The sequence below is a fragment of the Periplaneta americana genome, chromosome 15 (assembly GCF_040183065.1).
Source record: "Periplaneta americana isolate PAMFEO1 chromosome 15, P.americana_PAMFEO1_priV1, whole genome shotgun sequence".
NCBI classification, from domain to species: Eukaryota; Metazoa; Arthropoda; class Insecta; order Blattodea; family Blattidae; genus Periplaneta; species Periplaneta americana.
The window spans coordinates 105,508,704-105,535,965 of record NC_091131.1 but is presented as its reverse complement, the minus strand read 5'-3'; the positions used below and the strand labels follow the sequence as shown (position 1 = coordinate 105,535,965).

The 27,262-nt window shown below is 38.2% G+C and overlaps 2 protein-coding genes across 2 annotated transcripts in view; one reads left to right on the top strand and one right to left on the bottom strand.

Annotated features, from left to right (window-relative positions):
- Positions 1-27,262, bottom strand: part of spg (dedicator of cytokinesis spg) — a 657,455-nt gene that overhangs the window by 94,795 nt on the left and 535,398 nt on the right. The window lies entirely within an intron of this gene.
- The window catches only part of Inx3 (innexin 3), a 50,340-nt gene continuing 49,908 nt past the window's right edge, over positions 26,831-27,262 (top strand). The window contains exon 1 of the mRNA XM_069847978.1: positions 26,831-27,153. The gene's annotated coding sequence lies outside the window, so the exon portion shown is untranslated. The remainder of the gene's footprint in view (positions 27,154-27,262) is intronic.

Here is a 27,262-nt window from a genome sequence, read left to right as displayed (position 1 = left end):
CAACCATCATTAAGATAATAAAATATATGCTATAATTTTCCCAAGTCTGATTTAACATAATCGTGGACATGTGTTTAGCATATTTTGAGTGACGTGTATCTTTCGGCATTCATCTCCCCGTTCACGTAGATAATTTTCTCCCTGGCATGGTTCAAGGCCCCGTTTCGTGGCAACGAGCTGGACATCGGAATGTACGATTATGAGGATGGCTGACGGGAGGAATTCACAATCCGATACTACAGCAGATTACAACCGAGTTGTTTCGGCAAGAACACGTGGATTTAATTACGCCTACATGTTTCTACGACTCAGGATGGACTTCAGTCTGGTCACCTAGTCCATATCTAACTCTTCCTCTACCTTATACCGCACAAAACAAACCGTGGGATTTGTGTAGTGGTGTCGGAGAGGTTTGTAGGTGAATGGACGGACGATGTGATAAACAGAATAATGAACAGATAGATGGATTAATTAATGAATTAAAAATGTACAAATAATATTCTGATACATAAATGGATGGAACGGGCGTTTAAATTTATGGATAGATCAATGCATGGATGAGAGTGTTTATAGCTGGACATACAGATGAAAGAATTGATATATAAAGGAATGAATGAATGAATGAATGCATTGGTGGAAGAGTGATAGATCGATTGATAAATAGATGAATGGTAAATGGATAAATTAATTCGTGAGAATGAATGGATGAATTAATAGGCGGAAATGAATGAATTAGTGACAAAGAATGGATGAATTGATGAAAGAGTACATCGACTGATGAATGAATTGATTTAAGACTGAGTAAATTGACTGATGAATAAATGTATGAATGTATAAGTGAAAGAGTATTATACGGGACTTAACATACCGGCCCTATAAAGAATGCAATGGAATGAATCATCTGTTACTCAGTTCAAAGCTATTTGGAACCACGCCCCTATTCGCCAGCTTCCATACTGATAACGTCCACAGTACAAGCTTCATAAAAAACATTAACGAATCACTATACAGTCTGATCCGTTTGAGTATGGCTGACATTAATTTATTATTATAAAGCTATTATGATAGTATGAAAAATTTCTTGCTGGTTATATTATGATTAAAAGATGGCAGTTTCCATATATGACAATCAACAATGCATAATCTGAAAGGACAAATGAAAATCGTAGATGATTAAAATGGCTACTACAAATCAACAGCGGGCACAATGTGTTCTTTGGTATGCTAAATTTGAGAGTGTTAAAAGAGTTGAAAGGGAATTTCGATGTGAGTATGGCGTGCGTAATGTACCTAAATACGATTCCATAATGTTGTGATATCGAACATTTGTAGAAACAGTTCGTGTTAAAAAAAAATGCAAGAGGTCGCAGGCGAAACCCAGTACGAGAAGCAGCTATCTCTTGGCTTGGTCCTCAAACTCCCCAGATCTAACACCTCCTGACTTCTTCGCATAGGGTTTTGTTAAAGATATTGTCTATTCACAGAAACCCAGGAACATTGATGATCTGAGAGTAAAAATTACTCAAGCTTTTCAACAAATCACCCTTCTTATGTTACAACGGACATGGGCTGAATTGCATCACCATTATGAGTTGTGCAGGGTGCGCAATGGGGGTCGTGTTAAGCTCTTAGGAATCTCTCATCTTTCAGTGTTGTATGTACAAAGTTTCAACACACAAAGTTCAGTTGTAAATGTTTTACGGTGTTTTTATTTTAGCCATACCCAAACGGATCACCCTGTACTTGTAATTCCTGCAGTAGCGGTAGAATAGTCTATCATCACCTCTTATCAGTTCAAATACATCCCCACTCCCAGCTTCCCCTGTGATATTCTCCTCCGGCCATGGCAGGTGAGCTCAGTCCCACACTGTAGATCGATTGATGAACTAGTGCATGAATGCAATGATGGAAGACAACCTCTCCACCGCTGTCGAGTAAGATTAGTATACCTGACCGTGTAACGAGCGGGCACGGGTTGAAATCCTGGTTGGGACAATTTACCCGATTGAGGTTTTTCCGGGGGTTTTCCTCGACCCATTTAAGAAAAAATGCTGGATAACTTTCGGCGCTGGACCCTGGACTCATTTCACTTGCATTATCACCTTCATCTAATTCAGACGCTAGATAACCATAGCAGTTGATAAAGCGTCGTAAAATAGCAAGTGAAAAGAAAGGACTGAGTTGATCGACTAAAGAATTAATGCATGCCTGCACTGGTAGAAAAGTGAGTAAATTGATTGATGAATTAATGCATGAATCCAATGGAGGAAGAGTGAACTGATCCACTAATGAATTAGTTCATGCATGCATTGGTGGAATAGTCAGTAATCTACTGGTGAATTTATGGCTGGAAGGATGGATGAAGAGAGTGAGTATATCTATTGATGAATGAACTGGTGGAAGAGTGAGTAGATCGACTGATGAATTAGTGCATGAATACATTGATGAAAGAATGAGTAGATCGACTGATGAATTAGTGCATAAATGTATTGATGGAAAAGAGAGTAGATCAACTGATGAATTAAATGATGGACGGATGGATGAATGAATGATGGAAGAATGAGTACGGTAGTAATATGATGAATGAATTAGTGGAAGAGTAATTAGATCGATTGATGAATTAGTGGATGAATAAAATTGTTGGCGGCAGGGTGAATAGATCGACTGATGGATGAATGCATTGGTAGAAGAATGGGCAGATCGATGGACGAACGGGTGGATAGGAAGGTGAGTGGATAGATGGATGGACTGATGAAAAGAGATTTGACTATCAACTGAAAAATAGATGGATTGATGGTAGATGAATGAATTGATAGACTGGTGAGTAGATGGATAATGGTTCAGTGAATGGGTTGAAAAATGCTTCATGGATGGATGGACGAATGGATTCATACAATCACTGAGGAATGTACGGATGGATCTATCAGCGATTGAATTGATTTCTAAATAAACGGATGCATGGACAGATGAATTCATGAGATGGATTAATGGATAGAATAACATATGAACGAATTACTATATATTGATAGATACCGTCGGCCTGGGTATCTAGTTGGTATAGCGCTGGCCTTCTATGATCGAGGTTGCGGGTTCGATCCCATCAGGTTGATGGCATTTAAGTGTTTAAATGCGACAGGCTCATGTCAGTAGATTTACTGGCATGTAAAAGAACTCCTACGGGACCAAATTCCGGCACACCGGCGACGCAATATAACCTCTGCAGTTGCGAGCGTCATTAAATAAACCATAATTTAATTTTTTTGATAGATACCTATCTTTCTATTCTTTGAGAGTTCTCATGCCTCTAGTAGAGTTTACATTAAGCCCCTATCTGTTTTTTTTTCAACCTAAAACTACTCTGAGTAGACAGATACGCTGAGGGATTCATATCACAAAGGGTTGTCACGGAACAATAGCAATAACACAACCCACGGCATCACATTAAAAACAGCTGATATTAATGTCCTGGATGAGATTCGAAGCCACGGCTTCCACAATGAATCTTAGTGGTCGCTTACAGCATGGCAGAGAGACCTAATTCATTCACTCAGTTGATGATTGCGATATCTGCGTAGACAATGAGGCCAGCATGTTCACTTCTTATTCTGGAGGTCTCAATATCATAGTTGGTACGTCTCTGGTATTTATTCTATGGTCTCACAGCTGTATTCCGCGACAAGTCTTCAACGACATCATAGTTCCAAAGCCGTTCATACATACGGTTCACTACGATTATCCTCGTCTTCATCAACGTACCTGAGTACTATAATTGTAATTCTTTATTGCCTTCTGTTGTGACCGAAGTCATAGCATTCCTAGCTGTAAATACTGCAGATTGGAGTTATGCAAGGCGCGTCCATAAAGTAACTTTCCCACTCGTCCCACAACTAGCAAACCATATGTTGCGCGAAGCGACTGCGTGTACGTAATAGAATAATGTCCTGGCATGGCGCATGCGCTAGCGGAACTTCCCGAGTGCTCTCAGTAGATTCGTTGCATTGGTTGAAGATGGACGTTCCTATGCCAGCTCCCGCCGCGTGAAGTGCGGTTAGTGATAAAGTTTTTGAATGCACAGGGCATAGCGCCGATTGAAATTGATCGTCAGCTGTGCCAGGTCTATGGGCCTAACGTCATGAGCAAGCAGATGGTGCGTTGCTCCACAAGGTCTTCTGTGATGATGGTTGGCCTCCCACTGCACTCCTCGTCATGTACATTTTGGCGTCCTGCTGAAAATTGTCTATAGCAGCAACGCACCATCTGCTTGCCCATAGACCTGGCACAGCTGACGATCAATTTCAATCGGCGCTATGCCCTCTGCATTCAAAAACTCTATCACTGACCGCACTTTACGCGGCGGGAGCTGGCATAGGAACGTCCATCTGCAACCAATGCAACGAAGCTACTGAGAGCACTCGGGAAGTTCCACTAGCGCATGCGCCATGCCAGGACATTACTCTATCACGTACACGCAGTCGCTTCGCGCAACATATGGTTTGCTAGTTGTGGGACGAGTGGGAAAGTTACTTTATGGACGCGCCTCGTATTTCTAGCAAGAAAATGGAAATTTATTACTTTTATCGGGAATGGATGTATCCCTTGTTTAAAGTTTGTCCTATATCACAAAATTGCCCTTGAACAATGCTGACAACTTGACTACAGAGTCAAGTAACTCGTCAATATTAGTTGTTGATGTATAAGCGTCACAAAAAATTAGGAATGAAGTGGATGAATATTTAAAATTGATCAATATAATATAATTGGTAATTACTACGGCTCGGATAAAGTAGCTGTATCAGGATAGGCATCGAACTCTAGTCCCCTTTACTCCCACTGGAAACGGTAAGACTTCATGAGAATCAGTATTTGAAAACCAATACGAGCAGGCACTAATCTAAAGCTCTATTAAGTTAAATAGAATATTCGTGAAGCAATTCCAATAAATTTCAGTTTAACTGACTTCTCATAGTAGGGGATTTCCCAATTTCTATACATACCTACTATTATACTTTCACTAAACTCTTCTCTCGTTCATTCTCAAAGCTAAACAGAATTTTATTGGAGAGTTATATTTGCATTGTCTGACATATTCATCTGAAGTGTGCTATTTATAGAGATAATTCTCTTAAACGACAATTTGTAACACAATGAACGGTATCAACGACGCAGACACCAGAATATCCTTGTTGCAAATGCACTTGGCTCACTCTTACGCCAACTCTGACACTGCGACGTATCAGGCCTGCATACCTGCACCTATATAAATACTACCCGTACTGCAAACATTTTACTTTAGTATTCTGCTGCATATTCAAAATTCAACAAAAAAGTTTATTCGTTCACAATATATTTTTGTAAATTATGAACACCATGAGGCGAACAGCTGAAGCGTCGGCTTTAAACATCGGACACGCCTGTCTGGTGCCAGTTAAATTTTGGTACAATGTTCGAACATTTTTCTGGGATGACTACATTTTTCGTTGTAATAAATAAATCACCGTTATGTTATTATTAATACGAATTCTTATTATACCAGATGAGTAAAATTATAGAATACTGGTTTCCTATTTTTAATTTTATGAAGAAAACCTATTGGTATACAAAAGTTGTAGGGGGTGAAAAAAATAATACAGTATTCTGAACATGTTTTGAAAAAAATATATTAATTTATAAAGAGAGTGCCAAGGAGTTTGTTTGTTTGTTTTTGAGGAAACCATGTACTTATCTTTCCATTTTTGGATTCTTCAGGTTTCAATACGTATAAAATCATATATTTTTTACCGTTTATAGACCTAAACTATTATTTTGTAAAAATTGCCTCAAATTTTATCCAATGTATGTGTATATAATAAAGACAAAAGCTTCTGTATATCAGTTTGTCACTGTGGAGTATAAGGTGGCTACGAATAAAGCTAAGCTTTTTCTTAGTACTGGATCCAAATGCAGGTTTTCCTTTCCATCACATTTTCTAGCGATGGAGCCGATACGCAGTTTCAAAACGTTGAAAGTTTCCGTATCTATGACACGGTGCAAAAATCCAAACATCTCGTAACAATTTACTTTATTTTCTAATACTGCAGGACACAAAGAAAATAATTTAGAGATTTCTATCGAAGAACATCCCCGTATGTTTCTGAAGAATGTTATATAAAATATTCTTCTGTGGTAATATAGCTACGTATTTCAGCAATCGAATGTGTGTAAAGTTATTTGAACTACGCTTAACAGTCACAGAATATTACTCCTGCGATACGTCCCCGAGACAGCATAATTCTACATTCTAATTTTGTTACTACTTACTTCTGATGACGTCAATTTTGCTTAGGGCAAATTTCAAGTCACTGCACTCACCTGAAACAAAAAAGAAAACCAAAATGTTATGTCTGAACAACAAAAACCAGTATAATTAACTGTCATTCCAGTCACTTAAAAATATATTTATGATTGAAATAATTGCTTTAATCACAGCTAATGCCAACATACAGTAAGTATTAGGTTAAAAATCCGTCTTACTTTTGTACAACCAAGATGTGACTTTATGAATACTTGACTTTTCAAATCCAAGAATTAATCTTAGTCCAGTAAGATCGTGACTTCTCAATTAGGGTGTAGGAGTTCGATTAAGGTCATATTCCGTTAGATATGAGATGGAAAAATGTCTGTGAGACAGATTTTCTTAGAATAACTCGAGTTTCCCTATCATTCTCATTCCACAACCAGGGTTTAGTTTTAACTCAATCATTTCGAAAGCTTTTCACATTACATTAAGAGCGTTATCATGTTTTACTTTTGAATAGCTTTTTATTGTAAAGAACTTTATGAGCTTATGAAATAGTCCATTATTTTTCATGAATAGTACACAAAATGATTTATATCAATATTATTTGCTTATTTGCTATCTGTTAGTCCGCCCTTCTGTTCCTATGTGTACAGAGATTAACCTAAATTATTGGACATAGATATATATATATATATATATATATATATATAAATTTTAAATATCTAATAACTTAGTCACTTATCCAGAATTGGTCCCCATGCAACAGTGTATAATCATTTTATTTAAAAATAATGTTCTATTGTTAATAACACCATTTTATGAGCTACACTTTTTCGTCTATCAGCTCCACGCTCAGCTCTGACATATTATCCAGAGATATATTTGCACTGTTTTTTATTTTTTCATTACTTCATCACATTTACAGTCTGGCTACTAAGGAATCCGTTATTAAAAATAATAACTTGAAGATTTTTTACATTTCTACAGTTACAAAATTTTATTAACATTGAAGATATGTAAAGGCACACAGAATAACAACAATATGTACATGAACATACTGAGAAAAAGAAATTGGTTGGGTTACTGACTGAGAAGAAACTGCCTACTGAAGGATGCACTGGAAGAAATGATGAACGAGAGAAGAGTTCGGGGCAGAAGAAGATATCAGATGATAGACGACATTAAGATAAATGAATCATATGCGAAGACTTAAGAGGAAGGCAGAAAAAAGGAAAGACTGGAGAATGCTAGGTTTGCAGTGAAAGGCCTGCCGTTGGGCGGAAAACTATGAATGAATACTGATTCAATGTTTATAAAACAGAAATTAATAAAAATAGTAACACAAGTGTAATAAACGAAGAATTAAAAGTAACATGTGTAGGTCTATTTATGTAAAGCATGTGTTGGCAAAAACATTGACAAAATATAATTTTCTTAGAAGTTACAACAGAATGTATAATAATTATAATTACGTTACGTTAGTGAAAGTAAAGTAAAATGTAATGTTCATCCTAAGAATTTTGCCATGTTTGTGAGATAAAGTGACAAATTAAATAGTATTAAATGTATGTTTCCAAAAATTATTTCGAGAGAGAAATTTGCAGAATAAGGACTTAAAATAGACCTACACGAATGAAAAATTATCACACTCCTATATGTTTAGAAGACAGAAGAAGACGTAAGATACGTAATCGCAGAATCTTTTATTCTATATATTGCACTGTAAATTGATTAGACACGTTTTCTTGAAATCTCGAGTGTCGGTCGGATAAGAAAGTTCATGGTTGTGGGTTGGAAGCATTCTTAATTTTTTACGATTGTGTTGTAGACCTATAGGATAAAGATAACACCATGTAAAGTAAACAACCGTCCACCGCTGTGGAGTAACGGTTAACATGTTTGACCGTGAAACGAGCGGGCCCGGGTTAAAATCCTGGTTGAAACAAGTTACCCGGTTGAGGTTTTTTCCGGGGTTTTCCCTCAACCCATTAAGAGCAAATGCTGGGAAACTTTCGGCGCTGGTAATATCACCATCTCACTCAGACGCTAGGTAACCATAGCAATTGATAAAACATCGTAAAATATAATCAATTAAAAAAAAGCAACCAGCGGGAATTTTGTGCCGTTACGAAAGAAAAGAATCAATACTAATGTAGTTATGGAAAATTACAAACCTACACTTACGGCAGTTGCTAAGTAACAGGCCTATATAATAAGAGAGTGCCATTTAATGACATCCATTTTACTTTCTCATAATATGAAGAAATTTACAGTATATACGTACAAAGACATGAAAGTGTGTGTGTGTGTGTGTGTGTCCAATGCCTACCCACTTCACTTGCGTGATTCGGGTTCCGCATATTGCGGATAGATGGCAGAACTGTGACCCATTTTTCTAGTTGTACACCACTTCGGCGGGTCACGCTGTACATGATGTGTATCTGTGGAGAGTTATGTCGTGTACTAGGGTGAGTGTATGTGTAAGTGTTCGTGTAAGTGTGGTGTCTGGAATGAGTGATGATGATGAAGATGAGGAAGGGAGAAGGGGAAACCCGGTGCCGGCACGTAGCCTACTCCTGTCGAATAACACCAAAGGGGCCGCGAGGCTAACGTGCCCATCCGACGGACGAATCAATATCAACAGTGACATTTATGCCTTCTCTTCATATGCACTGCGGAGAGATTTGGGATTTAACCTAGGCATATTGGTGCACAATCTAGTGATTAGAAGTTGTGCACCGCCATCTCTCCTAGCCCCGAGTTATCGAACCGGGAATCGAACCCGGGCCGGCTAGTCTGGAGGCAGACACGCTACCACAGAGCTAACTCGGCGGACCAAAGATATGAAAGTTACTGCATTTATTAAGATTGAAAGGTCGCACTGAACTGATCACTTAATTAGAATGGATGAAGGTAATACTGCCAAGAAACAAAGTGCTTCCAGCGTTCGAGTCCCGGTCAGGTCTGGGGTTTTTCATTGAAAAATCCACAGTGACACTTGTGGCGGACAAGGTCGCAGTTTGGATTTTTCTCGGTGTTCTCCCGTTTTTCTCCATATTAGGAATCTACATTATTCCGTCACCATTTCTCCATTTCGTCATCATTCCATAACATTCCTCGATTGCTGGCTGGCGTCGTACGGAGGGAGCTAGCCTACGGACGAGGAGGATTGCCTGCTCGAAACCTGGATACGCAGCGAACCTTAGTGTAGTCAGCCAGTATGGGTTTGGAAAACTTAAAACTAAACGGGAAGACGCAGTGAGAGAGGATTTTGAAAGCTTAATAAAGGTTAAGACATGGAAAATCAAAGCCAACGAAAGAGATTTCAGAAACTGACGCATTAAGCAGGCCAAGTCTCATTTTGCTTCATAGCGTCGTAGAAGAAAAAGAAGAAGAGGACTGTACTGTCTAATTACAGAAATTATTATATGCAGATATAATTCTATTTTTATTTGCAAATTCAATCTACATTTCCACAGCCTGAGGCTACAACATAGCAGAACAGTTATAGCGGATTAAAAAGGAGAGCGTGTTCATTGTTCAAGAATTACCATTCCTTGTGAACGCATTTGGTACGCGTGAGTAAACTACCGAAGAAGAATACAGCGTACCGTACCGTATCGTATCATATAACATATCATATCATATCATATCATATCATATCATATCATATCATATCATATCATATCATATCATATCATATCATATCAAACCATACCATACCACACCACACCACACCATATCATATATCATATCATATCATATCATGTATACTTGTATTAGCCTATATACATATTTAAACGACACAAATTGATAAATATAGTCAAGTGCTTAATTTTTTAAATAAAGAGAACTCCTTTCGTGTGTAACCTAGCCAGAAAAAGTTAAATGTTTTATTTGGATACATATTAAACCATTTCATTTAGTTAAGTCTTATGAATAATAGCCTACTTCAAAAAAATAAATCGTAGATACTCATATATGGTAATATTATTCGCAACGTGAAGAAAATTGTTGCTTAAAAAAACATATGAGAAAATATGTGCAATAGTTTTTAATGTAACTGTTGGTGTATTAATTTCATCTATTAAATATAATAATCGTAAAGTTGGTACGAATTAAGTTGGTTGAAATGTACGGAGAAATTCGGCTTTTATTATTTTTTTTTTTTTGTTATTCATCTTCGTGACACTAATTTCTTTCCTTTTTTTTTTTTTTTTTTTTAAGGCAGTTAAATTTAATTTAATATCTACGACTAATTTCATCCATGAACTAGGCACGTGAAAACATGCTTATTTTACTCCTAGAACATGAGACCATTACAAGTCTTTATGCAAGAATTTTATAAAATATTTTCATCCTTTTTTCTTACTGTTAAAATGCAGCGAGATGAAATGCGGCCCGCAGACATAGCTATTGTGTTCCTGGGCTGAGTGTACCTTTATAGGTGCAGTCAGGCAGTTATGTCGTGCATGTCTGGGCATCAACTCTCGAGTCGTGTCTGGTAATGCCCATCAGCTGCGATTTCCAATCAAGTCCGTGCAGACAGCTTCGAAAGAATTTATCCCTCGAGTAAGAGGATGCGAGGGAGTTTTGTGTTGCAAGGAGTAATCCCCAGCACCTGCCGAAGACTGACCAGTCTAAACTTTCTTTGCATATTCTTACCATTCGAATGAAATCAATTTCTTTACAGTTGTGTCATTCTTCTATTTCGCTCTTCTAATCCTCAAGAACCCTGAATTTGAAGGAAGTTATACACAGCAATTTGAAACACTACATCACTCAGTATAAAAACCGCGAACCTCGAATCAAATGGCAAAAGCGACCACCCATAATAATAATAATAATAATAATAATAATAATAATAATAATAATAATAATAATAATAATAATAATAAATTGTTTATTATTACAGTATTGTTATTATTATTATTATTATTATTATTATTATTATTATTGTTGTTGTTGATATTGTGTAATTTAGTTGTTCATCATGATTAACGCGGCAACTTTTGTAGCAGCACATCCAACGAGTTAGCTCGTTGAGCACATCCGACATTTCCATTCTAGACAGAGAAGTAGACATTACATTCGTCTCATGTGAAATCGGTGTGGTCCTACTACCCTACTTGTCTTTCATTTGTCCTAGCTTTTCTTAAAGGATAGCTTTCTGTCGTGATGACCACAGATCACATAGTTAGAGAGTCTTGTTAAATATGAATTTTAATTTCGGTTTAAAATCATGAGATAAAAGGTGTTGAAAGGGGCTAAAGCCTTATTATCATTATTATTATTATTATTATTATTATTATTATTATTATTATTATTATTATGAACTCACCATTAACCCTAGCACTGCTAAGGGGGGGCAAAAATTGCCCGCACTATTTGTTTTATTTGTGTAGACTATGTAATTGTTGTCCTGAAGAAACAAGATTGTAGGTAGTTGTAGATTAATATCTCAAGTATATAATGACATGGACTTATAATTTTTATGATTTATTTAAATCTGCCTACCATCTTCATTTATAGTGCGGGCAATTTTTGCCCCCCCTTAGACATGGGTGTGACAATTTTTCTGTCTGAAAATATTGATCAATAATCAGATTAATATACATTGTTTGATTGTTGGTACCACTGTATATACAAATTTAATTCAAATTATGTTGTCATTGTTGCTTTTAAAGTAATAACTGTCTTGTTATTCAAACTGGAACAGTTGGAAATTAGTTGTGTGAAATGTCTCGTAATAATCAGTGTCAAAATGTCTCGGAGTTTTCTCACAGAAAAAGAGGTGACAGCTATGGTAAATGAAGATAATATAGATGATGCAAGTGATCCAGAAGAAGATGATAATGTTGTGACATACGACAGTGACACTGAATATCACAGAGAAATTGAAAGTGACTCAAGTTCGAGAAGTTCATCCCCTGATCAGCAGCACGCTTCTACTTCTAACATCGCTGTTATAGCAAGAAGTGGTAGGGAATATACTACTGCACCTCCAAGGCAAGTCCGCAGGCCAGTACAGAATATAGTGAGTTTCCATGAAGGTTTGACAAATGAAGGTTTGACCTCTAAAGCGTCAGAATCTTTCAAAAAGTTTATAACTCCTGAAATAGTGAACATTATTGTGCATCATACTAACGAAGAAGCTAGTATTAGGAATCTAAAACATACAAACACAGAATAATTATATGCCTTCATTGGTATTTTGATACTCATGGGTGCAAATAATGACATTGAACTGCCAATTGATGATTTATGGGGAAAAGTACTGGGCAAGAACATCTACACAGCTACAATGAGTCGTATTCGATTTGGAGAACTTCTGTCCTTGATTAGATTTAATGATAAGCAAACAAGAACTGAAAGACGAAAGCAAGATAAGTTTTGCCCCATTCGTGAAGTTTTCTATAAAATTGACGAATTGTTTGTAAAATACTACATACCTAGTGCACATCTAACAATCGACGAAATGCTCTCGCTCTTTCGAGGAAGATGTCCATTTAAAGTCTTTATGAAAGACAAGCCAGGCAAATATGGCATATTGATTAGGATGTTATCGGATGCACACACCCGGTACATTCTGAAAATGGAGGTCTATGCAGGAAAGGACGAGCGACCCGCCGAGGAACGGAGTGTAAAGGCAGTTGTTAGACACCTAGTGAAGCCGCTGGAAGGGACCGGAAGAAATGTAACAACGGATCGTTATTATACATCCATCGAACTAGCGGAAGAACTTTACAATGATGACAAGCTGACTTTGGTGGGGACATTGAAGAGTAACAGAAAGCACATACCGGAAGAACTAAAGAAGACGCAGGGTCGAGAGCTATATTCCTCTAGATTCTTATTCACAGACCCGAAAACAGGCAAGGCACCAGTTACCTTGGTTTCATACATCACCAGACTCAAGCCCACTAAGAATCTCCTACTTCTATCCACACAACATGATAGAAAAGTGGATGAGTCGACAGAGAAAAAGAAAACAGATGTTAATCTCTACTATAATGAAACAAAAGGAGGTATAGACAGCATTGATCAAATGACGCGACATCACTCTGTGAAGCGGGGGACTAGAAGGTGGCCACTATCTATATTTTTCACCTTAATAGATTTTGCATGTCTCAATGGTGGAACAATTTTCATGAAAAACAACCCCGACTGGAATAAGAAGAAGCATAATGTAAGAAGGCTCTATATGCTAGAGTTGGGCCAACAACTAGTTAGGCCAGTTGTGGAAGAGAGAGCCAAGAATATTATAGGTTTGCAAAAGCCTATCATCTCTGCAATAGAAAGTGTTCTAGGGAAAACGCTTCCCAGTACTAGTGTAGTTGTTCCTTCTGGTGCATCGTATTCACGGGGAAGATGTCATCTCTGCTTGAAGACAAAAAGCTCTAAAAGGGAAAAAGACAAAAGTGTCTATAGTTTGCTGCAGGTGCTGTAAATATGTTTGTTCCACTCATTCTGCAAAAACAATCATATGCACCAACTGTGAAAATGAAAGTGAAAGTGAGTGAAAAAAAAGCTATTGACAATTGAGCAATTTGTGACTTTGATTTTTAGTTTTGTTATATGTGATCTACAATAGTTTTGTTGATTACTTAGTACAGAAAAGCCTGAAGTTTAAAAAGTCAAAGCATTAGCCTATATGAGAAATATACGTTTTTATAAGACTATTTTCAAAAACACATATACTGTATGTGTCTTTTAGAATGTTCCTGATATAGACAATTGTGTAGTAGGCTAAATATGAAAATAATGTTTTGTTCATTACTTAGTACAGAAAAGTCTGAAGTTTAAATACCCAAAGCATTAGCCTATGTGAGAAATATACGTTTTTATAAGACTATTTTCATAAATACTTATATGTGTGTCTTTTTTTAATGTTCCTGATATAGAAAATCGTGTAGTAACATAGTAAAGTAATTCTTAGTCTATTAAAAAATCAAAACAAAGCGCGGGCAATTTTTGCCCCCCTTAGCCATCCACGTGACAGATCGAAGCTTAGTAGTGCTAGGGTTAATTAAAATGTTAAGAAACTTCAATTCACTGACTGAGGAAATTGAGAGGCCGAGACGTAGATGGGAGAATAATATAAAAATGGATTTCAGGGAGGTGGAATATGATGGTACTAGGGTTATTCCATACAAAATTTTAAGAATATGCCAGCGATGTCATGAATTTTTTTTGGGGCTTTTAATGTAATAATGTTATTATGAAAATAAATTAAACTGCCAACTATGACCGCCATATCATTAATATTTTAGTCATACGGATGACTGAAAAATAGGTGGCAGTTACATGTTATCCATCATTTAAAATATTCTAGACCCCTATATGAAGTGTCATCGAAACTAAACAGACGCCATTGTATACCTAAATAACCATATTTTAATAACTTAAAGACTAATCCGAATAATATTAAGGCATGCTCATAAAACACCTCATTGAAAAAAAGAAATAGTTTTATATTCGAATGCAACAAATTAAATTCATGCAAATTTCATTCGTATTAAAGAAAATGTTATTCCTAATCCATCTCCCAAGTTTTATGACTTTATCTAAAAAAAACCTGTGAATAATTAAATTAATAAAATTATTAATTTTTGTTCCGACGGCTGAAAATCGCTTGCTATGTGTGGCGGTCGCAGCGTTCGCGAGACTTCATAACGATGAGTAATCTCAAACGTCCGTCTCCCTGACCTTGATCGCGCATCATTCTGTACGACGGGAGAGCCTACCTGCTGAGCTCCTTTGTTCCGGTGAGTTATTTTTATTAAAAACTGACATGATATTTAAGTCAACTTTCTGAAATGTTCACAGTGGAATCAATATACTCTAAAGAATTAAAACACATGTTTTTTCGTCTGTAAAAATGAATTGCATTTTGTATTCTATATTTTTTTAAATTCTTTTACGGTGGGTAACTATTTAAAAAAATTATACATTTTTTTCATTTTAAGGGCATTTATAAACAAGGCTCTCCTTTTTCGAATTGCATTGAAATCATTTTTCCATCTTCCTTTACATAATAAGCGATTATGGTCCATTGCCCTTATCAAAAAATAATTCTGAACTGTTATCAATATAATATAGGCTATAGCACTATAATACCTCAGTCGCACCTGTTATTACTATTACTGTTCAAATTAGGGAATGAATGTAATGTGTTATATTAGGTGGCGTCGTGCTAATTTCAGGTCCATTATGTCCTTTCATTTAGTGCATAGATAGGAAAAAAACTAACTAAAATATGGCCTTGGTTACGATCCGACAAGGCAAGAAAACTCTAGAAAAAGATTACGAGTTGGTTTTGCCGATTGAACCATCTGGAAGGACTCAATTATCGTGTGCTTATTTCCATACGAACGTGTTGTTTAGCTAGGTTCGTTGTACTCTCCGACTATTAGGAAACACAACCGTCACAACTCACTCGGTACGCAGATCCGAGACGTCATCGTTCTTCGAGCAAAATTCAAAGTACAGTTTATGTGACTGACATCTCGCTGAAGAAAACTGAGTTCGAACCCGTGAAGAACATCAAAAATTTGTGGTCGACAAAGCAACTGTACGACAAACTTTCTTGGAATACTTATATTTCTCTGCCATTAAAATTCGATTTCTACCTAATATTGCCGTATCAATATCTCATCGTTTCTGAATAGCAAATACAATTCATAAAGAACTCTAAAAGTAACAAAACGCTAAACACAGGATCTCTCGGTTTCTCCGGAAGCTCATAAACGCTTTTTTAGTACATGCTCTATAAAATAGTTGCTTTTCGGAGTGAAACTTGAACTTTAGCGGCCTAGGTCGAAAAATTAAAGTCGTCATGACAACCTTTAGCGGCGTTTTAAACAAAATCAACGCAGCACCACAGTCTAGTATAATGCAGTCACGAAGCTTGAGTTGTGAGCGTGCTAGGAGCAATAGCTTATAGACTATGCCGGTACTATTTCGCACTGTCTGTAATGAGGCGATATTAGCGATCCTACTGGTTAGCAACTATCTATGGATATATATATTTACTACGTATTGAGCTTCGTGACTGTATATACTAGACTGTGGTAGCACCGTCTACATCCATATTCGTACGTAGCCTATACGAGATTCGGATCCAGACGGCAATGACGATCGTCTTACCAATTTTATCGGGGTTTTAAACAAAATACACCATCATATAACAACAAATAAAAGCCAACATTGTTTCATTATGTTCGTCAGAAACTTTACCAGTGTTTTAAGCAAAACAGTTCACAATATAACAACAAACACAACCAAACATTCAATGTTTTTGGTTGGATTGAAATTTCCTCGGGATTATCATTCATAGGCTATTTTCACAAAACTAAACAAAGCCTTTCATAAATAAACTAGTTCGTATGTATTGTTGTTTAGAAACGAGCGCTCAGAATATGCACCGTCGTATTCGTACGTAGCCTATACGAGATTCGGATCCAGATGGCAGTGACAATCAGCATACCAACTATAACAAGGTTTAATATGCCATCATTCTTTCATTATGTTTATCAGACGGTGAGAATATGACAATTGACTGACCATGCCTTTTATACTTATATTTTCATTTACTTTTACTTTATTTCATATAATTTAGATAGCTTTTACTAAAAACTATTGTATGCACCACATACGCAAAACCTTTAGCGCAGCGTTTCTCAAACTTTTTTGAAGTAGGGACCACTCTTTTAAGTCAGAACAGTTCCGCGGACCACCTTACTCTTGTTCCCTTCATTTTTGTAGCATATTTTAATACCAGTATATTTATATTTTAAAACAGAATTAATCAATTATAATACTTTTGTAATTATATTTCTTGCAGCCAATCAGAAGTAACTTATAACAAATTCTGTGCATTGTTGATTCATCCCTTGCCTGTTAGCAGTTAGTTGTTTACAACCCTTCTTCTGTGGTACACACTAGTAGTTGTCCATGTCTCTGTTAAATAGTCTCCATTATAAATAATGGAAAACTGGCTTTGATCCGGATCTTTGAAAAGAAAGGAATATGATGGTACGCTTCATTTAGGCAATGATAATAGTCCAGAAGCTGTGTGTGAAGAAATATATTAATTATAGTGTCATTAAAGAAATATCTAGTCCTACTAGTAGCTATTTAAAGAAAAAATTCTTTCGTAAATATAACAAGAGTTATTTGAAACTTGGATTTACTTGGTGTGGCAATGAGAGTGAACCAAAACCTCGGTGCGTTGTTTGTTACGAAGTGCTTTCAAACGACTGTATGAAACCCGCGAAATTGAAAGGGCACTTAGGGTGCTATTCATAGACATTTCGCTAGCCCGCGCTCCGAGCGTGCTAAATTAGCCCCGGCTATCGTCTGGTTACTTGTAGGCCTACAGGATTCATATCATATATCGCTTACTCTGGTTTATGAATACGAAAAACGTTAGTTCGCTGATCATCCACCGGAAGCCCGCGCTAAAAATGTCTATGAATACGGCCCTTAGAGACGAAACACGCAGGTGTAAAAAGTAAACCCGTCGGATTTTAAAATAGGCGGAGTCTAAAATTTCTTATACCGTCATCTGGAAAAACAAATAAAAAAAATTAATGCAGAAACATGCCCAATTTTCAACAAGTAAAGATGCAATTTTGCACGTTCTATTATTGGAGTACGACGTACAGTTCGAGCCCATTTCAATGTGCAGACTGGTTGTCTGCAAAACTATTAAGAAAGTCATCAATACATGAAAAGGTTCGGTACTTTGGTCCTCTGTTATGAATTCGGGTGGTCCCTGGCTGGGTTACAGGCTCGGCACCAGACATGCAGGCAAAATATGGCAAGAAACGCCACGTTCATAGTTCTTTAAATCCCTCTTGTTGTTGAAATTAGAGTGGAAAGTGGGTAGATGGGTAGGGTAAGAAATTTCATAAAATATTAGTACTGGGAGAAAAAGTGAAAGACGATTGCCATGTGACATTTCAAATCTCTGAGATTTTCAGCTATAGTGTGATGAGCAATTCGTTTGAATTTTATTTTTTCTTCTGTCTTTTTTGAAGGACCACAAGGCTAGAACTCGAGGACCATAGGTGGTCCACGGGCCATAGTTTGAGAAACGCTGCTTTAGCGGATTTATCCCGTATTTTGGACTCGGCTTACCCCTCGTCCAAAAACATTGAATTCCGCTAAAGCCTTATTCTGCGTACTTGATACATAAATAGCTATTGTTTTTGGCCTCATTATGTTCTTAGTAAATTTTACTTCTTATAACAGCAGTCCTGACATTTAGTATGAAAAGTGATCCCAGAAGATATTTTTCGAGGCCCCGCCTCCTTTTCCAAGAAGAGGCCCGAAAACTTTCACCGCAGCCTGAGGCTTATTGTGCTTACCACTCCTGTTCTGTGAATGATATTATTTTTCGCCGAACGATTGCGTTCTTGTACGAATACAGCGCGCTACATCGTGAACTTAACCCGGGCTATAGTAATGATAAATGAATACATTAAGGAGAAATGAGTCCGAGATCCAACGCCGAAAGTTACACAACAATTCTGCTTCAGTCGGTTCAGGGAAATCTTGGAAAAAAAATCCAACCATGCAACTTGTTCCAACCAGGGTTTGAACCCGAGCCCACTCATTTCATGATCATGCACGCTAATCGTTATTCCACAGCGATGTACTCCGAAGCTGTCGCTAGTCATGCTTGTTTCAGGTTCGGGACTTCAAATCCAGGCAAGGACAATGGGTTTTTAAGGCCCATAAAAATTATTACTATGATTTCGTTCTGAAGAAAAGTAAAATTGGAGGAACTCGTATCGTAGATTTAAGACATGAAAATGAACTCTGTCCCTGATACAGGGTTCTAAGCAAAATTTTCCGGTCATTTCTCGCCCACGTTAAAATTTGAAGGTAGCATAATGCGCCCAAATCTGTGGTCTAAGTGCAGCCGAAGGTGGATATGCCTCACCCTCCACCGGTAACCCATATCATAGGGCTACTATTTCTGTAGCAACCGTCAGGAAAAACATATGGCATAACTGAAAAAGTGCACCCAAAATCAAATATAAATTAATTAGTCAATCGTCTACCGCTATGGAGTAACGGTTAGTATATATGACCGCGAAACGAGCGGGTCCGGTTTCAAAACCTGGTTGGGACAAGTTACCGGTTGTGGTTTTCTCCGGGGTTTTCCCTCAACCCATTAAGAGCAAATGCTGAGTAACTTTCGGCGCTGGACCCTGGACTCATTTTGTTGGCATTATCACCTTCATCTAATTCAGACGCTATATAGGCCTAACGATAGCGGTTGAAAAAGCGTCGTAAAATAACCAATTAAAAAATAGTCAATCAATATGACATTCGATCGAGCTAAGTAAGTCAATCTCTGAATCCAGTTATTGCAGTATTTCCGTCAGCCACTTCAGCCAGTTAGGTCAGAAATTAAGTAAGCCACTTCAAGTCCACCGCTGTGGAGTAACGCGTCTGGTCGTGAAACGAGTGGGCACGGGTTCGAATCCTGGTTGGGACAAGTTACCTGATTGGGGTTTTTCCGGGGTTTTCTCTCAACCAATTAAAGTAGAATTGCTGGGTAGCGTTGGACCTCGGACTCATTTCGCCATCATTAATTCACATATCATCATCCATACTATAACCCGGTTTTAAGTTCACGGTGCGGCGTGCTGTATTTGTTCGGCTACCCAATCATTCACAGAGTGGTAAGCACAATAAGCCTCAGGCTGCAGTGTAAGTCTTCGGGTCCTTCCTCCGTACAAGAGAAAAAAAAGAGCCACTTCAATGTATAAATCCAATCAGTCAGTCAGCAATTTAAATCGGTCAATTTATCTGTAAATCAATGATTCTGTCAGTACCATTAATTAATGAATCTGCTAGTAAATAAGCCAGTCAATTTAATGAGCCAATCTGACAGTTAATTTAGGCAGTCACCTAATCATCCCATTGGAGATTTATTCTTCGAAGAGGTGGAAAAATTCAAATATCTTGGAGCAACATTAGCAAATATAAATGACACTCGGGAGGAAATTAAACGTAGAATAAATATTGGAAATGCCTGTTATTATTCGGTTGAGAAGCTTTTGTCATCTAGTCTGCTGTCAAAAAATCTGAAAGTTAGAATTTATGAAACAGTTATATTAACAGTTGTTCTGTATGGTTATGAAACTTGGATTCTCACTTTGAGAGAGGAACAGAGATTAAGGGTATTTGAGAATAACGTTCTTAGGAAAATATTTGGGGCTAAAAGGGATGAAGTTACAGGAGAATGGAGAAAGTTACACAACGCAGCACTGCACGCATCGTATTCTTCACCTGACATAATTAGAACATTAAATCCAGACGTTTGAGATGGGCAGGGCATGTAGCACATATGGGCGAATCCAGAAATGCATATTATAGAGTGAGGGGAAAAGACCTTTGGGGAGGTCGAGACGTAGATGGGAGGATAATATTAAAATGGATTTGAGGGAGGTGGGATATGATGATAGAGACTGGATTATTCTTGCACAGAATAGAGACCGATGGCGGCCTTATGTGAGGGCGGCAATGAACCTGCGGGTTCCTTAAAAGCCATTTGTAAGTAAGTCACCTAGTCATCCAGTAACTCAGTCAATCATTACCTTGGGAAAGAGCAGTTATCTTAAGTTCGTATATCAAAGCAGATAAAACATTGATGTGTGTGCATGCAGATGTGTGCAATGAGCAGCAAGTGGATAGACCAGTTGAAGGCTGCAACCTGTAACGAGGCATTTAGCGCTCACGTGGTTGCCACATTATGCAGCGGTTTCCAACCAACCGTAACCCAGCTTTTAATTATAATTATCAGGTCAAACCAGACCAGAGCTCTACATGTGTACATAATCCAAGAGTACGGATACAAAAATCCCCTTGCATTAATCATTCCTGTCTTTTTATACGTCGTGTTACAGCGGACTTTCACCAAACTGGCCTAAAATAATCTTTTGATAAAAATAGTTGCAGCAGTCGCAGATTCAATGACATCGATATGGAGGAATTATTATATGCACTGCGAGCCAAAATTAGAGTAAGGCTACTCAGGTCAACTGTCTATTAGAATCTAAGACTGAAGAAAAATTTTGAAGAAGCGTTTGAAAAATCTGTAAAACAAAGAAGGCGTCTAAACATACTAGTAGTAAGATAATATAACAACGATTTAGATAGTGACTTCAAAATATTTTTAAATACACCACAATATTGATGATAAAAAAAAGCAGTTCGAGACGAAATAATTACTTGGAACTGCATTTAAACTCAGCAACCAAGGGCTTTTATAGATTGTGAGGTTTAATAATTTAATAACCCTTACTTGCTTACAAATGGCTTTTAGAGAATCCGAAGGTTCATTGCCGCCCTCACACAAGCCCGCCATCAGTCCCTATCCTGAGCAAGATTAATCCAGTCTCTATTATCATATCCCACCTCCCTCAAATCCATTTTCATATTATCCTCCCATCTACGTCTACCCTCCCCAAAGGTCTTTTTCCCCTCCGTCCTCCCAACTAACACTCTATACGCATTTTTGGGTTCGCCCATACATGTCCTGCCCATCTCAAACGCCCATGTCCTGCCCATCTCAAACGCCTGGATAAATTCGTATTGTACCGACACTAGACACTCTCACATTGCAGGCCTCTCTGGCCGTGTGATCCGTAAGGTGCAAGGCCACCACATACACGTCACAGGACAAGTAAAAGACAAGGGAATATCCATTTATTGAAGTTTTCAACTGCACATATCAGTCATAATGACAGAATAATAAAATTCATGATCATGAACAGATATTTCAAGAAGAGAACAATGAATGAGTAGGTCTACTAGTATTTTTTTTATTTTTACTAGGTTATTTAGCGACGCTATATCAACTACGAAGTTATTTAGCGTCGATGGAAATTGGTGATAGCGAGATGAGGCCGGGATTCGCCATAGGTTACCTGACATTGTCCTTACGGTTTGGGAAAACCTCGGAAAAAACCCAACCAGGTGATCAGCCCAAGCGGATCGGGAAGCAAGCGCCTTAGCCGACTTAGCTATGCCGGTGGCATTAATATTTTGAGATGCCGCCAACGATACCTCCAAGTCATATTTTCTCGTTCTTTCTCTCTTGCGTTCTTACTCTGCTTAACCTTCCATTTACCTCTAAGTCATATTTTCTCATTCTTTCTTTCGTAACTTCCCTTTCTATGCGATTTACACACTACGGAGGATAGGGGAGGGGATTCAATTGTACACTATAAACGTATATAGCAGTTAGAAAATACCATTGATATTATGAGCGTCTTCTTAGCGGACATACCCCCCTCTTTGTAATATATAACTTAAAAACTTATTTACGTATTTTCTAACGTATATAAAATAACAAATAAATCTAATCCATTTATCCTGTTAGTGAAAATACAAGTAAATCAATATCTGTCTAATTATAAACAATATAAAGCATTTAAATTTGAAGCAATGTTTAGTTACTTCTGCAATTTTATATACTTTAGAAATAATTTATTTTAGTTACATTACAATGACGGGGGGGGGGGAAGTCCGCTAAGAAGACGCCTGCCTATGTACCCAATGATATTTTATAAATTTCGAACGCTCTACAGACATCTCACAAATGCGGACCTCCCTGGTCTTGGGGTCGGCATGATGCAGAGCCACCGCTGAGACATCATAGGGCAATCACAAGACAATGAACAAACACCCAGTCCAGTGGATGGAAGATAAACTTCTTTCATTGTTCATGCCGGGAATCGAACGTCGGACCGCTTGGCTACAACGGCGGACATTTTCTCATTCTACGAAGCATAAAGAGAAAGTATTGTGACGCTGTAAAAATCAATTTTCGGTCTTGTCATGGAAGTACAGGTATTTAACAGATATTTTTGTGCAAGTCGTCCGCCTGTCTGTTTGTAGGCCTATGTACTGACTAGTGGCTTTCTCTAAAAGTCTAGGTCGAGAGTCTAGTTTCTGAACTACATATAGGTTCTATCTTCAAGTCGTAGTAATTTGCCCTGAAGATGGAGCCCATTGTACGCAGTTCCGAAACGTTGTAGACGTTAAGTTCCAGCACACGGTGGAATACCCAGAAATTTGCCTTCCAACCATTGTTTCTTATCACCACTTCATATTTTCAACGTTTATCTGCCATAAACCAATATATTCAATGAACATCATCTCCTACACTGTAAAAAGCTTGACAAGAGCAAGAAAGCAAGCAAGAAGAGATCTATAGAGTCTACTACGGTCCGTCCCAGGCATCTGTAGAGTAAGTTCACGCATATGGGGGCGGAGTCTATCTATGCCGGAGTATATTGCTGGCAGCATCAGCTCGAGACCGCTAAGGGGTAAGAGCTCGTGGTAGACGGTAGAGTAGAGTTCAGATAGAAATGATCTCCTCTCTGCAAGCGATTGCTAGCTTCGTTCAACCAATGCCTCTCCCCAGAGCGATCATTGGCCCTAGCCCTCCCACATACCACTTGCGGAGAGGTCTTGTTTCGTCTTTCTACTCTACAGATTCCTGGGAATGCAAGAGAAATGAAGCAAATCAACAACCTCAGTCATCATTAGAGAACAACAACAATTTAAATGTCTTTGAATATCCTTTGTATTTCAAACAAAATTATCGATTGCCGTCTTCTACTTGAAAAGACTAGTGAAATGCACGAGTTCAGATCCCGTACAAGGCATGAATGCACATTTGTTGTCAATGCGACTTTTTGTGTTGTCTTTGTTCGAAACCCTGCGTCATGTTGTCTTAAGTCCAGGAAGTCCTGCATATGTCTGCCTAATGTGTAATGTGTAAGGTAGCAGCTGCCTGAAAGAGCAAATGACTAAACTTTCAACTATGTAAATCCTAAATATATCTGTGTGTGCGTGCGTGCGTGTGTGTGTGTGTGTGTGTGTAGAGGGTAGAGGTACTTCATTGTGTAAGGTCTGTTCTCTTTTAAGTCTATTAGGGCCTAGTTTTCTTTCTTTCATAAAATTTCAGGCAAGTACGGGGCAGGTGCCCAACTAGAATCGTGATAAATTTGGAGAGCTAGGCTAGGTAGCGAAATCCGGTTTCGAAAACCAGCTGTAACAGCTGAGGGATGAGGAGCTAATCATCCTGATCACACGTTACCCACGTACTAGCTGCATGATCGTTCACCTCTGCTGCGACATGTGGACGTGAGGCCAGCAGTCGGCTGCTAGGCCTTGGCTCTCCGTGAGCTGTCGCGCCACGCATTACTATTACCACGGTATTTGACTAAAGAGATTAGGGAACGCTATAATTGTGGGATCTAGATAATACTGTGCACAAAATGCATGTTTGTCCATTATCACTGTAATGCGCTGTGTTTTAGGTGAAGTTTTCGCTTCATGTTATGAGTGCCCCAGCATACATTCTGCTTGTATAGTAGAGGAGGCAAGACTTGTCCTGTGATCTTATCATGTGTCGTGGCTATATCACCAATGAGTATAAAGGGAGAAGATACTATAGGTTTTAGCCTAAGATGCACTTCTGTGTCGGTAGTTTCGTATAATATTACCGTCATGAAATAAAATCTAATTTCGATAGCCCATTCTTTCCTATATAGCTCAGCTCACATGCCAGGTCTTTCCTCCTCGTCTATACTTGTATGGTGTTACATAACAAAGCTCAAAATCTAAACATCACTACGGCACTTGCTCTGTAGAACATATGATTCGGTCTCCTCGGTGGTCTAGCCGCTGGAACAGAAATTCACAGATTCAAACCTGGCCGAGAGCCATAGATTTAATGAATTTCAATATTGAATAACATCTGCTATGCTAACGCGCTGGTATTCCATCCTGACGGCAGGGATTCGATTCCCGGTCAGGTTGTGATGGAATTTATGGTGGATAAAGCAGACGTTGCACAGGATTTTTCTCGGGGTAGTGCGATTTCCCTCTATCACTCCACCAACACATCCGTCTCCCGCTCATTTAATATATTATCAGCAATAGTTAAAAACAGGCTGGGGTGAAGTCTTGAGGCAACACGAGTTTCCGATGCTGATATAGGAAAGATTTGGGTCTCCGGGTTTTGGGGTTTCTCAAGTTACTCGTTTGAGCATGGGACTTGGCTTTGTCAGAGATGAGGCAGGTTGGCCCATCTGTCAGCGACGGATTCACGAATGCCATCCCAGACCACCTGTCGGACTTGGACAATCATCGCATACACAGGGCGCAAAATGGACCAAAGCAAGGATCAGTATTAGGTTGGCCTCTCGAAAATTCAAGCCAGGTCGAACATTTGTAGTAGAAATACTACTCGTGCTATGTACAGTACTATTGATACTACTAGTTTCCTGAGAAAAATGGTTCAATACAGAAGAGTATAATTACTACAGCACGAGTAATATGGATTATTGTGAATTATCAAGAAATAATAGAATTACACTGATCTAAAGAGGAACTTCTTAAAGATAAAATAAAGAGTTCAGAGCCATAGTGGGCCAAGCGCCATTTATTAAAAACGGAGAAAGCAAGGGTTAAAGTTAAGTGAATACCATAGTTTAATGAAGATTGACACATCATTTAGTTTTAATGTGTATACTTTATGTTACTTGCTATATGTTTCCATTGAATTATGGTAATAACTTCATTTTAACCCTTGTTTTCTACGGTTTTAGTAAATGGCGCTTGGCCCACTATGGTTCTGAACCCTTCAAATATGCTTTCTATGAGCTACGATATGATATCCATTCTTATAAAATAAATACCCTCACCTTAATTAAAGATCACGGAGCTAAATGAAAAGGGTATATAACAGAATAGAAAGAATACGGACACCAAAAATAGTAAAAATTTATAAATTATAAGTCTAGAAGACGAAGAACCACGGAAGGCTTCAGAAAAAGAGGAAAGCTAGTAACCAATTTCGATAGGAACCGAAGCAACCCATTGGATCTAAAGGTCTTCACCGAAGTCCGAAAGGTGAAGAAGAAGAAGAAGAAGAAGAAGAAGAAGATGATGATGATGATGATGATGATGGTGCAATAATAGGGCAAAACAAGAGAATTCGACAAAATATTTCGTCCTTATCCACAGTAAGTACTAGTCTGGCTTCCTACGATTTGAATTCGGGTTTCTAGTATCAAAAAATGTAAAGTACAGCAGTTTGGTTGACGGTGTGCCAAGATAATTACGGAAATCCTCAGGAAGGATATCTCACCTCAGGGATTGCATTCCGGACCTCCCAAACACCAAACTAACACGCTACTTCTAGGATAGCTGTGTTAGTCACACAGCTCGACCGAGGATTAAGGCATATAGTATGTTGCAAGGAGGATGGTGCATTCCTTGGATGACAACACAAATATTTGCTGGTAAAGTCTGTTCCGAAATTCATTGTCGTTGTCATGGAAGCATGTGTCATCTGCACATGCGCATACTACCCATTGATCTTTCTCTCCACCCTTCTGAATGTAAACACAGACGCAAGCGCCTCCGTTGTTTTAACTTCTCGATTGGTCTTCATTGGCAATCGTGAAGTTAACACTTACGGCACAGACTGTACATAGTATTCCATACAAAAACTTAAGTTTAATGACTTCCCCTTCGCCTTCCCCTCCACAAACCTAACCCCTCCTTCGACAAGTTCTCCCCTCGCCCCTCGAACCTCTGTGTACCGACAACGCTCTCTGGCCAGACTCCCGTCTCCGTGGAGACCGACCGCACCATCCACGACACTGCTTCCACAAACAAAAGAGAATAAGGGGGCCATTTTGCTTAAGGAATAGTGAAAATAAAGTGAATGTTAGTGCTGCAAGACATGTGATAGTGCGCCTGTCCATAGTGTAATTAGTGTTACGTGTATTGTGTGTTCTGGAACGAGATTCTTGTTTTCGTCCTATCAGCAGGTTGGTTTTGTAGTTCTTGTGTTTTGTTTACTGGCGCGTAGATTAAAAATGTTGTTTGATATGCATACATTTGCGAATAGAAATAACACAGAACTGGTTGCCTCAATAT